Raw genomic sequence first — 16,273 nt, 5'->3', positions numbered from 1 at the left:
TGAGGCACACAGACAGGGATAGGTGTAAAATAAATATCACAGCCCAAGGAGACTAGAAGTGACCAGGGGCTGGATAAGCCTTCTTAGGGCTGGGTTGCCTGGGAAAGTTTGGGGGAGGGCAGAAACCATCTAGTGCTTGGAGGGGTGGAGAAGCAGAGAGACGTGGGAAGAGAGTCTGTACAACGACCTAAGAACATTCATTTATCCATCCTCATTCCAACCCAAAAGACTGAGACCGTCACCACCTCTGACTGGGGAACTCACCAGGGCAAATGTTGAGTGCATTGGCTTTCCTACTTTAATCTGCATGACAAGGCACACCCAAAGCAGTGACAGATGTGGCTGAATTATGTCTTTTAAGGTAACTGTCAACTTAGACCAGGAGCTAAGCTTCTGACCAGCTTTGTGAAGAGCTGTTGTGATATTTCTAATCCCTCAGACAGCATCTTTATGATGGAAACAAAAATCATTTTTGGTCCAAATCTTTCAGGTTCCCAAACTCTACCCATCACCAGCATTGTTTCTTTTCTTATTGTTATGGATTCACATTTTCTTTCCTACCACTACCTTCTCCCAAGCATCATCACCTCGGGGCTCACTGCGTACAGATTACTGTGACCTGTCCCACTGTCCCCAGCTGCTCTTTATAATAACTCATTCACTGAAAGTTATGAAAGTGTGCACACCCTTTGACCCATTAATCCCATTTCTCAAAATGCATCATAGCCTAACCTCCCTCTTCTGTTCATTCTTTCATTTGTTCATCCCACGTATATGGGGAGACCTGCTAGACACTGGGGCTACACAATGAGAAACAAGCCAGTAGCTCGAGGCCCTGCGTGAGGTTTACGATCTAGGAGGTTTTTTGTTTGTTTATCCCCTAAATCCAAACTTTTTTGGTGGGTGGGGGGCTCTTGATCAAGACAGGTCTGTAGTTCAGGTAGAATATACAATCACTGTGCCGTATCATGAAATAGAAGCTTGCTGCCACAAAATGACAGGTGTAGACAGAAAGGGAAAGAAAATGGTTCCAGGTCAGAGGTTTTCAAACGGATCACCCAAGCCTCAGGGGTGGGTTAGTGTGGGTGGGGTGGGGACACCGAGTAGAGAGAGGAGGGGACCGTGCATCACATGAGGACTGTCACGACCCCAGCACTGCCACCCACCAAGCAGCTCTGCACACATTTTCCCTGTGACTTTGGGTTTCCTGGTAAAATTTATTTGGACAGAATGTTCTGTGGTTGAAAAAGTTTGAAAACCACTACTTGCCTCAAGTTTCTATATTTAGTCTGGAGACCTTCCAGACTGGGAAGTTTTGGGGATTTTTTTCCCAAATTCCCTTGAAATCCTCTAGTTTTATGTTAGTGAATGGGCTTTAATGATACCTGATATGTGTTGGGTGTGTAATTAATGGGCAATAATATCATGGGCGTGATACGTGACAAAATCTTAGACTGTGCAAGTGTGCTAGAGACTAAAAGTCCTAGAACAATTTTACACAGTATGTGACATGAGGACGGGGTGGAGGCGGGTGGGTACTAGTTTAGTTAAGAACATATCAAAAGCAACAACAAAAATGTAAGCAGTTTGCAGGAGAAACACGTAAGCAGTTTGAACAATCTGACATGAATTCTACATGGTATCCTTCGGTATTTTATTTAATATTTGCTGAGTTCTCAGAATGTTCTGGATAATCTTTTTTCTCTAATTCTCTTTAGTACCTTGAACCAACAGGTCTTACATCTAAACTTTCAATATTCACAAACCACCATTGTGATGACTTATTTTTACAATATCTGCAGGCCACTTATATTAGTAAATATTTTATTTAAATAGATTTGTTTTGAACTTAAATAATTTTAAAAGAAAAGTTTATATCACTACCTATAAATAGAAGAAACACTTGCCAAAAATAAGAGGTAACTGTAACTATCAATTCATAATGATGAACATTGTAAATATTTTTCTCTTACACCACCTAAGATCCCTCTTGGTTCCACCAGGGTTATGAGCATCACATTTTGGGAAACACTTGTTTTAACTCATATTACCATAATAGCCAAGAAATTATAAGGCAAGCATAGCTCCTCTTTGTTCCCTCCCACTTCATCTTACAGGGCCTCTGGTACCCACATACCCACATCCCAACCCCTCTCTAAGCACTTGTCTTGCTCCAAGATAGCTGAGAAGTAATAGTTGATAATTATTAACTTATAAATCTACTATTTTGCATACTTATAACAGATTATTCATTTTTCAAAACTCAAATACCAGAAGGCTATTGGAATTTAGACATAATGCAAGAAAATTGTACCATTTAATTCCAATCACCAGGCTTCCCTGGTGGCGCAGTGGTTAAGAACCCACCTGCCAATGCAGGGGACATGGGTTCGAGCCCTGGTCGAGGAAGATCCCGCATGCCACTGAGCAACTAAGCCCGTGCACCACAACTACTGAGCCTGCGTTCTAGAGCCTGCGAGCCACAACTACTGAGCCCGCGTGCCACAACTACTGAACCTCATGCGCCTAGAGCCCATGCTCCGCAACAAGAGAAGCCACCACAATGAGAAGCCCGTGCACCGCAACAAAGAGCAGCCCCCACTCGACTCAACTAAAGAAATCCCACATGCAGCAATGAAGACCCAACGCAGCCATAAATAAATAAATAAATAAGTTTATAATTCCAATCACATATATTAGGTGATCTCTTAACCACCTACTCATAAACCAGCCCTCGTACTTCCCCACAGGCTCATATTTAGTCTTCCCCAAAACATGGAAACTTGCCTAAGATGTATTAAAGGCTTTAGGATTTGACAGATACGGTCTTTTCAAACTGTGATGGCATTCCAGAAGAAGAAATATGGCTCAATCGCCTCCTTAGCATACACTTTATTGCAATCCCACCCATAGCTATATTCTCCCCACACTCACCTAGGAAAGAGGGAGGGGAAGTTGGTATAAGGTCTGAATATTGAATTTATATCACTCTTGATGGTTGTCCTTGCGTATTCTCCCTATCACATTCCAGAATTCTTCCTTCCCTTGCTGCTCACCAGGAATTCCTCCTCCCAGGGAACTTCCGAGTTGTCACAGATCAGGTTTCTGGGGAAGCGGACTCTAAGATGAGTTTGTGGGCAAGAGGTTTATTGGACAGTGGGAACCACACCTGTGTGGGCATGAGGGAAGCAGAGCTGGGCAGAAGAGAAGGTTGCACTGTGCCACAGTCACAGCAGAGGACTTGGCCAGCCCAACAGGAGCTGGGACGGCCCTTCAGAGTTGGCACAGCTGTGGCAAGAGGGTTGGGCCTCCATCCCCCAACACTGCCAGTCATTGGATGCAGGGATTCAGCTGTAAGTCACCAGCAGGGAGAGCTCATGGGGTGGGGGAGTGGGAATACGATGATATCTCAGTCTTGGAGGAGGATCGGGACAGAGCTTCCACCGCAAGAGTAAACCCACTAGTGTCTTGTTCTCCAGTCCCTCCCATGTGATAACAACATGGAGAAACCGTGGGGCCTGCTTTCCAGGCCGTTCCTCAGAGCAATGAACCAGAGGCCTGGTGGCTGAAATAGAAGGTGAGAGCCAGGAAGCATAGTACGTGTGTGCGTGTACGGGGTTGGCTGGGGAGCAGAACACCCACAGAAACCTTGGTATTCCTCTCCAGCCTTCTGCATGCATCCCTCCTCCACTGCAAAAGTGCTGGGCAGGAAACAAATGTGGTCTTGATGCCTAACTGGGTTATCAATCTTGAGATATAGCATTCAATTTTAAAGTTACTTGACCAAAGCCAAGTTACAAGTCCTGAGGGAAGCTGACTTTCCAGAGAGGCAAGGACTTTTGGAGGCATGAACTGGGGTGAACTTTATAAGAGAAGTCTCAGGAGTCTTTGGTTGCCCACAGTTAGCTGAGCATTTGCTGAATTGCTTGCCTTCCTTACATCCAGGGAAAAGTTTAAGTGGAGCTGGAACTTCTGGTGCCAGGCCTGAGAAGCCAGCATGAAGAGAAGCCGCCCAGGTCTTAGATTTCCTCTTTGGTCTGCCTTCCCTGAAAGTCAGACCGAGAAGGCGAGTGATGAGCACGGTCACAACCGATGACCTTGATTTCGTTCACTTTGTTCTTCTCGGGAAACACAGCGGAGCCTGGAGTGTTTCTCCTTCCACATCTTCTCGTTAAATGCGTCTGACTCAGGTAGGGAGCAGCCCAGCATAATTTTGTGGGGAAAGGCAGACTTGTGTCCACAGTCTTCAACCCTTGCTCAGCCACCTGAGAATGGACCTTGGGCCCAGGACACCGCCTTACTGAGAGAGAGAGCCACACAGCCCGTGCTGGGCTTGTCACCTTGTGTGGAATTATCTTTTCCTGTTTTAGGCTCAATGAGTTTCTTTGTTCTGCTTAAGCTTGTACTGAATGGCCTTCAGCTTTGTATTTCAGACTCCACGGAAATGGGGTCAGAGTCCTTCAGCTGCAGTGGGAGTGGATGCACATAGGCCAGCTGCCCTGTATCACTGCCGGGGGCACCTGCTGGCCTTGATAGCCGTGAGGGACCCATGCACACCACTGGAGCTAATTTTGCTCCTTCCCTTCTCTTTCTACGTGAGTAAAAGCGTTGTTCCATTCACTGCCGCACTGTGTTGTGTTTTCCTTGGCAACTCATACCAAGATGCAGTGGGCAGAAGCGTTTGGCCCTCTCTTCCCGGTGGCGGGCAGTTTGATGGTCTTTGCTATCCTCCATGGAGCTGGAGTCCCCCCCACCCAGCATGGGGAACTGGTGTGCCATGTTCTGCTGGACATTTTGTAGTGCCCAGTGTCAGGGATGAAGAGGAAATTGTTCACGCTGGACTCCAGTACCAGTAGCAGGGTGGAACCCTCGACATCTTCAGAAGTTCATCGCCATGAGGCCTATTTAAACTGGGATTTCTCCAGATGGGACCGGACATCCTAGGAGGGTCCCAGAGGAGGTCCAGCAGAGGCACCTAGTAACCGTTAGTGATGGCAGCAGGTCGGGCCACATGACTGGAGTTAGCCGCCTCCTCTCGATGTGGTCTCTCTCACATGTTAAGATGTGCTGTCACTTCCGAAAGGAGATAACCCTTGTTTGGGGAGGGAAGGGGGAGGCGTTTGACTTGGGGTACAGGTGGGTGGACCATTGCCAGGCATCCACAAGGAGACTGAGCAATGTTGCTCTAAGGGCACAAGGAACTGCAGTCCCTCGTTCCAAGTGGATGTTTAACTGGTTACTTCGGTGGATCAGAAAAGTTCTCCGTAACTGACAGGTGTTAGACTAGCTCACCACACGGTTACCGAGGGCTTCCATTGTGCCTGGCACCATGCTAGGTCCCTGCGTTTATTCTTTCATTTTATTCTCACAAGTGCCCTCTGAGGCAGATCAGGTTGTTCTCTCTTTACTTAGAGAAATCAAAGATCAGAGAAAGCAAAGAATTAGCCACGGACTCACAGACACACACACAGGAAAAAGCAAAGTTAAGACTTGAACCCAGGTCTGTCTGGCTCCAGCCCAGCTCCGCTGGTGGTTAAGAAGCCCCAGTTCTCCTATTGCCACCCTGCACCTTTCACATAAGAGCAACATTAAATGGCAACTTTTGATGCATCCAGCATCCTATTCATCTCCGTGCCCAGCTCAGATCCCCTGGGCCCCAACAGTTCGCCTCCAGGACAGAGGTTTCTCTGCGTCTTTTCAACCTTCCCAGTCACTCACTGCAGTGTCCTGAGCACAATAAAAACCCAGCAAATTCTGCCAGCCGACTGGCTGTTGTACGAGCAAGGCTGAAAGATAAATCAGCCGAGGAGAGAGCCGGCCCGTATTTTCACAAACTGGCAGTGTGTCATCCCACGTAAAATGCTCCTATATACCCTGCTTGGTTCTCTGGGCCCAAATCTCCTTTATTTGCTCTGAAAATCTGGATCACCATTTGCTTGTATTATGCTGATCATGTATTAAAAAAAATTTTTTTTTGATTCCAGGCAGAAAATGCCACTGGTAATTAAGCCTGTGTCTGTAATTAATTCCTGTAACAGGTATAACTCCTCTCCTTCCTGGTGCAGGCACGCTGGCCCATGTAGACCCAGGTACGAGTGGTCATACCTGTTTATGTACGGCTTGCCCTTCTCCATATTTCACAGATGATAGGATACGGCTCTGCATCTCTTCATGTTAATTCTATTTGAAATACTCCCCACCAACATCTTAGGGCTCTGCCATCTAATAAGTGCAGCCAACTTATTGATAGTAAATCTAGGACAAGACAGACTCACATTGATGTGGGCCACAGGGCATTTAAATTAAACAGGAACTCTCCAGCCATCTGTGTTTTAACTTTTTTATGCCTTGATAATAAGCCCTGTTTAGAATAATTTGCTGTGGAAACTGGGACTTCGTGACTGACAGAGAAAGGCCGGGTATAAACAACCCAAGCAGGCCCCTGAATTTGCGAGAATGTCAGGCGAATTTAGACTCATCATAAAAGAATTCTCAGTGACTGTATTTCAATATGACACTTTTATGGTTTTTTATTTTCTAGTCCATTGCAGCCCCAGAGCCCTGGCATGATTTATATAGCCTGGCAGTGCATAATCTTTTGTATAAGATATACAGGCCTCCGGAGGTTTAATTTCTTTCCTCACCGCCACTGACAGCATTTGTGCTTCCCTTCTCTTCTATTTTCATTTCTAATGAGATATTGGACTTTGCTCAGTGAGAGGTGATATTTCCACATTTGCAGCCTGACAGGCTAAATCACCAGATCTCAGTGGTGAGGATACAAACCCATTTAAACTGTGTCAAAATATTCATGGAGCCCCATTGATTTGGGCAACGGTTATTAGGAAGCTATTTGGAAAGCTCAGGTTTAATTTTTGGAGCTTTCTGCTGCAAAATCACTCAGTTACATCACAGAGAAGATGGTATCAAAAGGAGAAAGAAGAGTGAGGGGTGTGGTATGTAGCATTTATTTTGTTGGGATTATTTTTAGTACAGAGATGACCTTTGTTAAAAAAAGAAAAAAGAAGGCTTCCCTGGTGGCGCAGTGGTTGAGAGTCCGCCTGCCGGTGCAGGGGACACGGGTTCATGCCCCGGTCCGGGAGGATCCCACATGCCGCGGAGCGGCTGGGCCCGTGAGCCATGGCCGCTGAGCCTGCGCGTCCGGAGGCTGTGCTCTGCGGCGGGAGGGGCCACAGCTGTGAGAGGCCCGCGTACCCCCCCCCCAAAAAAAAAAAAGAAAAAAGAGAGAGCAAGCGAGCGAGAGAGTCTTGCAATGATGCATTTGGTCAATGTGTGGCATGAAGCAAAGTAAATTCTTCTGATTGCATATAAATGAATAATATGTCAAGCTATTGAAATGTTTTTTAAAAAGCAACAGTGAACACAACTGACGTAGGAGATTAATGCTTTGCATTGCTACACTGACTTTTACCTCTGCCTTTGATCTTAAATCTAGCTGAAACTATTGCGACAGGAGTTTAGCTTCTAAGTGGGATGGGTTCAAATAGCCCTGGTTCACCTAGTATTCAGAAATGTCACAGAAGAAAATTCCCGTGAACAGTAGAGGTGACTGTGGCTCCCCCTGTGAGGAGCTGTCGGGATAGAAAAGTAACAAATGGCCAACCGAGGGAATTTGGGAGCTCCCAGTAGAGCGCAGCAAATGCACATGCTGAGGGGACCCTTGAAATGAGGCCATTGCGATACAGTGTTGGGATGTCTTTGGACCCTACAAAAGATCAAAGTCCTTTGATGGGACCCAGCGCATTTGACCTTTAGACAGTAAGGTCATTTGCAATAGTTGCTTGATTTATGATCTGGGACTTCATATGAAGTTTATATTTACTAGGGTTCCCGAGTTCACAAGGACCTCATTAAACGGCACACATAACATATATACACACACAGGGGGAAATCAGTTTGGCAATTTGTGGGCGATAAAGTGTTTTCTGTAACACTTTACAATAAATGGACATTAATGAATGCTCAATTACAGCGAAACTCCTACAGAACAGCACATTACATTCACATTAATGCCAAATGAGTTCATTGTAAGGCATGCCATTGCAGCAAATATCACAGGAATCGGTGCAGAATTAGGAAATACACTGCAATTAGACCGGTGTGGTGAGAAGCGACCACTCATTCACATGGCGAGCCACTCACATGCCAGTCCTTTCTGGCCTGGCTTGAGTGAAAACTTTGGTGCCAGGAGTCTTGCAGAGTCCTCTGAGAACACGACATTTCTATGCTTACACACGTGAGAACTTCTCAGAACCCAGGATCCACAAAATCCCCAAGGACTACTGCTTTGTGAGTTCTCTGATAACAGGGCACCCTCAACATGGGAAATGTACTAAAATTTGGTGAGAAATTCAGGGCAGATGTAAATTAGTAATTCTTGGAAGTAAAGATTGTTAAACAGTGGAACAAGCCACTTGAGGCGTACGCTTTAAGGACAAGCTTGGCATGCAACGGACTTCCTTATGACTCCCTCCTCCTCCAAGGCCCAGGCCTTGACCTCCATGAAAGAATCCAAGAAAATTCCCAGCCCAGGAGCCGTTAAGTCATCTCCAGAGCAGCAGAGCCCTGTAGCAACCTCTCTCGCTCCAGAGAAGTTCCCAGTGTGCCAGTGACTCATGACACTACCAAAACAAAAAAAGCCCATGTGTCCTTTTGGGGCAGATTCATAAACACCGAAATATAACCCCAACATTACCCATGGCCAGGATACCAGGAGGCATGAGAAAAGAAAGTCCTGTATTATTGTGAGGCTACATTCCATTAGGAGGCAGCCTGGCTGTCACAGCCTCCGGAACCAGGCCTGCGGGGTGGGCATCCCAGTTCTGCTACCCACTGGTTAGGTTATTCCACCTCGCTAAGCCTCATTTCTCTTAAAAGTAAAATGGTAGGGAAGAGATATGGGAACATATGTATACGTATAACTGATTCACTTTGTTATAAAGCAGAAACTAACACACCATTGTAAAGCAATTATACCCCAATAAAGATGTTAAAAAAAAATAAAAGTAAAATGGTGTGACAATATGGCTTCACAAGGCTAGTCGTGAGGTTTATGTACAATACTATTTTAAAATACCTAACATGCAGCGCAGTCCCGGGCACCTAGCAAGAACATCGAGTGCACTAACATAACTAACATAACCTCACCCTCCCCTGGCTCCTCTCCCCCCTCCTTCTTCATTCCAGCTGCAGTCTTCCCTGTGGCCCAGCAGAGCGGGACCAAAAACACCCAAAACAAGGTGGCTTTCAATGATTGTGCCGGAAGCAGAGAAGATGGTTGAGGGATGGAGAGCCAAGCTCAGCTACCATCCCAAGTGTAAATTATCCGAGAGCTTCTTGCAAATATTTAAAAGAGCAGGTTTATCCTAACTGCTAGTCCCAAATTATCATGGACCACAGAGTCTACATTTCTTTGTCCTATTTTCTGGTCCTCCTGTGTTTTACTCCTGCTGTGGGTATTTTATGCAACTCACCGTTAGCTGGCATGCCTGTGTTGAGATGCAGGTGGTCTTCTGTACCCACGGATACAGAGGACCAACTGTACTCACTGCCCTACATCATTTTATATAAGGGACTTGAGCATCTTCAGATTTTGGTGTCTGAGGGGGGCTCTTGGAACAAATCCCCCGTGGATACCAAGGGATAACTGTATACTATTAGTTCAGTATTTACGAGCACTTGCTGAATACAGGTTCTGCATTAGGCGAAACAGCAGATAAAGGACTGAATCAGAGATGGGCTCTTTACTCAAGAAACACATTATCTAGTAGATGAGATAAGACTGCCTCTGAATAAATTTGCTCCTTCCTTGGGGTTCCCAAGGAAGAATTCACTAGTTTATATGTGTTCGTGTGATTAAGGCAGTGATTTGCTAGTAAATTTAACAACCAGCTCTCAGCAAAGGGGGAAGGGGTGTGAGGGGAGGCTGCGTATATATACGTGTGCATGGGTTTATTGGAAATTTTACTGATTTGAAGGATGCATAGCACATAATTTACAAATAAAAATAAAATGAGTAAAACTTATAATTCCACGTACTCAGAGGCTTTGCCAATTTTTCATGAACTCTTGTGTCCGTCACCATCCTGGGTTGCAAGTGATGAATGAAGTGTAGCTCTGGCACAAACAGTGGTTGATATTTTCATTTACATTAATGAGTAGGACAGAAGTGGAAAACGAAGACATATGTCAGCACTATATTCGTTCGTTAATGACACGAGTGACTTCTTTGCTCAATCAGATAATGGCTTTCGAATACCGGAAGAATAGTTCCTCAAAGTTTTGTGGTAGTCACGATGTAACAGCTATAGACACAGCACACCTATAAGTGTAATCTGCATTATTAATTTTTTCTCCAACCCTTTCTTAAGTCTAGATAGTCCATGAAACAATAAACCAAGTGCTGATCTGCAGTATTTGCTGATTTCCATGGTGTAAATACACCTACCATGGTCAGTTTCAAGCTGCCAAGATGATATTACTGAATGCAGAACTGGGATAAGACACAGAGTAGCCCACCACTGCATAGCATTTCTGCCAGACAGATCCAACAGATGTAAATAACCTCAATAGCACAGATAATAGTAAAATAATTAGGAGTTGATGAATTTGAGTCTTTATTATTTTTGTTTTTAATATAATTATTTTACTGCAGGTGTTCCATGAGTTTTCTTCCTAAGTCCCAGTGGGTCCTCACAGATCTGCCCCATCCTCTTCAGAGGCCGCCTTTCAGCAAGTGTTAGCTGAGAGCAAAAGCAGATTTGTGGTGCTGCATCCCTTGCCGAGCAGCATCTTCTCACACCTGACCCTCCCTGGATGCCCCAGGTGTCTCCCAGTGACATATCCTCCAGGAAGGAGGTCTGCTGCTTCCTTGAAGCAGCATTTTCCTAGGGCCTCTGCAGGGCTTTGTTCCTGAGCAGTAGTTTAGCATATATTTCTATTCTAGAGTATTTTTCTTCTTCCTCTCCTCTCCTTCCCACCTCTTCATCACAAAATTGTATTATATGCCTAATTCTTTTGGAAAAGAGAGAGCAGCCTTAGTATCATTTCAGATTTGGGCCTTTCTCCTAAGTGGTTATGTGCTTCTCTGAAATACTTGAGAGCAGAGCTGGAAGAGGTGGAGCCTGGGGGAGGGCTGCAGGGAGGAGGTGGAGCCTGGGTCAGCTGCATCACAAGCAGATGTCTGGGACAGAGTCCAGGGCCTCCTGCCAGCTCCCTGACAACCCCTGATCATTCCCACCTGACCCCACCCCCACCCCCAGCTTTTTCCACGCATCACCTGAGCAATTACTTAAAATGCAGGTTCCCGGGCCCCGCCCCACACCTTCTGCATTTCTGGGGTTGGGACCCAGGAGTTTGCTTTTCAACAAGCTCCGCAGTCATTTTCACGCATGTTCAAAATAGACCCTGTGCCTGGAGACAATCTGACTTCTGGTTTCTTGGTAATTTGGGAGTTTTTCACATGGCAGGTGAAGATGGCTCTGATTGGTTCTCTAAGAATCAGGCACCTTCAGGATTGGTGAGAAATTAATAGTACAGAATGATGGAGCAATTCTATTTACAGGCCAAAATAGCAGATAAAAGTAAGAAAAGCTGGCCTAAGTGACAGGAGAAGGCAATAATCAATATCGTAACATACAACAATAATGCAGCTGGTCCCATAAAGCACTCCCACCCAGAACTGCCTATTGCATACTTAGTGTCCTGTCGTAATGTCCACAGAATGCAATGTGCATTAACCAGGGCAAAGCCTCTTCAATGCTGAATATTCTGCCACGTTGCAGGCACATTTATTTTGTTTGAAAGAAGAACGGTCCTGTTGCCAAGCCATCAGATGGTAAAAAGAGATATATTTGATGGATAATAAAAAAGGGTCTGCCACAGCCTCACAAAATACGTTTCTAATGTAAATGCATCTGGTACGTGCAATTCATACCTCTGATGTGCAGATACCTGCAGAGAAAGGCAAGTCAGTCCTAAGGGAGTCATGGAGGGTGAGTCAGGAGTGTGGCCGGAGAGAAGGAGACCATTAATTTTAACAATAACAAACAACAACAAAAATCCCACTCGGCAAACATCACTCACTTTTTCTCAGCCTGTTCCTGTGATACAGATTGACAGCCCTTTTAATATGAAATAAATCAGGCAGGAAAGGGAGTGTCTGGAAGAACATACAGATTGAGGGCTGACTGACAGAATGCCCCCAAACACGCTCTGTTTGCATTTGCCTTTGTAGCAGCTAACTTGAAAGGATGTCAGGTGCTTTGAAAGGCTGTGAGGATGCGTTTTGAACCTGGAGGACGAGTGTGATGTGCTTACGGGGTGGGAGTGGGGGCCTTAGACGCTGGAGCCCTGCTGTGCACCTGCAGGAATGCAGAGCGAGCAGACCCTGCAGCTGCAAGGGGTCTTTTCAATTTCCCTCCCACATCTTGGCATTTTGTCTCGTATCTGGTTTCATACTTAGTTAGGACCAACCAACTGTCCCAAGCCAGTGTGCTCACACTGAAGCATTAGGGTCTAGTCACTTCTCACCAAGAAAACTGCCTGGTAATGAGCCACGTCACCTTTCAAGTTGTGCGGTCAGTGGACATCTCTGTCAAGCACACCCCCGCCTCGGTCCAGCCTTCAAGGTGCTGACGTCCCTTTGGTTAGCTGTCTCCTTGGATTTCCTGGACTGTCCAGTGTTCGCGGTTATCCTGCAAAGCAATACTGGTACCCATCAGTCATGAGACACCCGAAGTTGGTTTCAACATCTCCCACGGCCCAGGGGGAAGTATTTCTGCTCTAAGGCAAGAAAATGCTTGCAAGGTGTGGGGTGAGTTGGGACTAAGCGTGGAGGAAAAATAAGAGAACAAGGCAGGAGGCAAACACAGAAAAAGTAAGCAATGCTGGAGGCGCGTCTCTATCCCCGACCAAGCCCCACGCACGCCCTCCTTAGCACCTTTGCCCTCTTCTGAGGGGAGACCCTGCCAAGCCTTCACACCCGCTGGGTATCAAAGCCACAGGCTTACTCAACTAACCTGGCTTTGTGATCATTCAGCCAATAGTAGCTGAGCATCTGTGAAGTGTTGGTCACTGCCCCGGACGCTAGAGCTAGAGTGATAACTAATTCAGACAAAGTTGCTCCCCTCATGGAGGAGAGAGGAAACACAAAGTGCTAGGGCGCTGAGCTGGAAATGGTCTCCAGCGCCTCCACATGGGGCCGAAACACCTGCTTAGAGCACCCACCTCACGGGGCTGGTGAAGATGACAGGCGATGAGGCAGTGCACGCAAATGTTTTACACGTGCCTGGCACAAGTCAGCACTCAAGAAATGTTAACTGCTACTTTTATTTTCAAAGACTTGGGATCATTTCCAGGTGGGATGGAAATATTGAGTCAGCTTCTCAGGGCCCTTCTGAGCCAGTGTGCCCAAGCCCCTATGATGTCAGGCACCAAAAGCGTTCTAGTACAATTATAAAGAAATCACTTTCCCAGCAATTAATCAGCGGTAGAAGATTGCCAATACATATCATTGCCACATTATGACACACCGCTTCACACAATCAGAATGCAGAATAGAGAGGGGGCCATTTGTAGCTGAGCTGATTCGACTCAAATCAGCTCAATCAATTGAAAGTCAGTGGGAGTTTTGCGTGAGTAAAGGTCAAGACCAATCATCGAAAGGCGTAATAGAGCAAGGGGATGTTTTTGAAGATATTAGATCTTATAGTAATTTTTCACAGTAGCACTCTATAATACAGGAAATACATTGTTCATAAAGGTTTTCTGTCTAGTCCTTTATTTCAAGAGAGTCTATCTGCATCTTTTAATTTTCTTTTTTTTTTTTTTTTGGACAGATGTAGGAATAGGGTAAAAAGTACAAAATGGCTAAGATATGTATCTAAAGCTGAAATGGGGTAACAAGAAGACAAAGACTTTTCACCAACTATCAATTATGTTATTAACTTGTATTATCTGTTCCTCTCCGGTAGCCAGATACAAGGCAGATACCGGAAAGTTCCATAGCCTAATTTTAGCCATCAGATTTCTCCTCCATCTTATAAGTCTACATGTGCTTTGGAGAATGCAACTGAATCATAACACTGGCTTAAACATGTTTTAATTTGGATAATAAATCTACCACTAAAAAATAGTTATTCTGTATATTTCAGAGCCGACATTGTCTATGGACTGCTTGCTGGTTTTGTAGCATCTGCGGATCTAACCCCTTCAAGTCCCTTCAAAATGTCAGTAAGCAACGAGAGGAAAAGGCTAACTTCAACCCGCCCGTGATCTTTCACTGGCACCAGCTACTGCATCTTTTCCTCTCCAGTCCCTGAGCCTGTTTTGCACCTGCTGGCTCATCACCACCAAGATTTTCAATAGCTCCGACAGAATCATTTGAATTTGGAAACATCTTGGTCAAAAGACATTTATAAAAATATTTCACATGTCTGACCTGGTAAGTATACTTTCAATTTGGAGGGAACAAAAAGCAAAAATTCTTGGTAGACTGTAAATAATTTGAGAGCAGAAGTCATATCTTTTATTCTTCATACCCTTCACCATGTCCTGAACTTATGAATTCTCCAATAAATAAGTGCTCTGTAATTGGTAAATTACCAAGAAGTTAAATTGCTTTGTCTAGACAGAGAGGATTGATTTAGGCTGTGTGAGTCAAGCTGATGAAGTTACAGTTCAGATTCTATGCACAAGTGGTGAGTAATAATAGTTTCTGACATCAAAGCTTGTATATAATCTACAACAGGTCTTTAACTGATCAAAAAGAATCAACTGAAGCTTTGCAGTGAGTAAGAGGTTCTTGAAATTTGCCCAAGATACAAAGTTAGGGAGAGGGCATGTTTTGTACAACAGACTCGTGGCTTTAATCAGTTTAGAGAGGGGTTTGCTAGTTGATAAGAAGGTATAGTAGCCCAGGGTCCTAGAAAAATGGAGTCTGAGGCAAAAGCTTGTGTGCTGAGACTTTGCTAGGAGGTGCAATCCCAGGAAAGCAAAAGTGAGGGAAAGGGGAGTAAGTCAGGGAAGGAGATGAGATATCAAGCTGGACTCCACTGAAGTACATGCACAACTAACCGCTCAGTGGAACAGATAGTCTTCAGAGAGGCCATGTGAATGACTGCATCCCAGGCAGTCTGCTGGGGCTGGGTCAGGAAGAATAATTTATCCATTGACTCCTGCACGTCAGTAGTCAAAGTTCTGTTTCCCAGGGTATTAACCGCATGTGAAGAGTAATTTAATGTATCAACTTAGAGAGTGTTTTTGTTTCTTTTTTTTTGGTCACACGGCTTGTGTGATCTTAGTTCCCAGACCAGGGGTTGAACCTGGGCCCTCAGCAGTGAGAGCCCTGAGTCCTAACCACTGGACCGCCAGGGAATTCCCAGGTTGGAGAGTGTTTTTGAATGCGACTAACATTTAAATCAGTAACAGCCTGCTGGCCTTCAGACTGGAACTGCATCGTCAGCTCTCCTGGGTCTTGAGCCCACACAGAGATTTTGGACTCGCCAGCCTCCATGATCAGATGAGCCAATTCGTTTATCTCACACACACACACACTCACACCCATATCCCACTGGTTGTTTCTCTTGAATACCCTGATGAACACACCCCTGTATTTCCACGTTGCAAAGATGCTGATTGCTGTTCCAAGTAGTATCATGCAGCAGTGTCCACAGGGCAGCTCATGGACAGGCATGAGGCAGGCACTGCTGGTTACGTCCATAAAAGACAGTCACTGTGGCAACCCAGGCAAAACAAGTGGCCAAGGGCTGGGAGATAGTTCAAGCAAAAGGATCTGAGGTGATGCCTAAGGGTAGTGGAATGATGTGGAGAGAAATACCTAGACCAGCTTCTGATTCTAAAAAGTATGTTTACAAAGCTTCCTAGAGTGGCCTTATGGATAAAGTGAGGAATTTACCTCATTTACAGTGAGGTAAATTTTTCAAATAACAAGACAACATATACTCAAAGAGTACCCATGGTTTAAGGCCACTCTCTAGATGTCTGACTTTGAGACCGTTATTTAACTCCTTTAGTTCTTGGTTTATTGGTTTTTAAAGTGAGAGCATTGGATTGATGATGTCCAAGCCTTCTTTCAGCTCTAAAACTTCTCTTATTTCTCTATGCTTTGGACAAAAATGTAGAAATTTAAAAATTATACAAATCTGATGCATTAAATGTCAGAATCAGAATTTTTAAATATTTCATTAATAGAAATAAAGGACCAAAATCAATATGATGAAATTTAGCATAA

The 16,273-nt window shown here is 45.0% G+C and overlaps 1 protein-coding gene across 3 annotated transcripts in view; it reads right to left on the bottom strand.

Moving 5' to 3' along the window:
• LOC307191463 (uncharacterized protein) overlaps positions 1 to 16,273 on the bottom strand; it is a 185,922-nt gene that overhangs the window by 59,558 nt on the left and 110,091 nt on the right. For all 3 annotated transcript variants that reach the window (XM_079931594.1, XM_079931595.1, XM_079931593.1), the window contains one exon: positions 12,585 to 12,716. The gene's annotated coding sequence lies outside the window, so the exon portion shown is untranslated. The remainder of the gene's footprint in view (positions 1 to 12,584; positions 12,717 to 16,273) is intronic.

Source organism: Stenella coeruleoalba (assembly GCF_951394435.1).
Source record: "Stenella coeruleoalba genome assembly, chromosome: 9".
NCBI lineage: Eukaryota > Metazoa > Chordata > Mammalia > Artiodactyla > Delphinidae > Stenella > Stenella coeruleoalba.
This window is presented reverse-complemented; position numbering and strand designations above follow the sequence as displayed.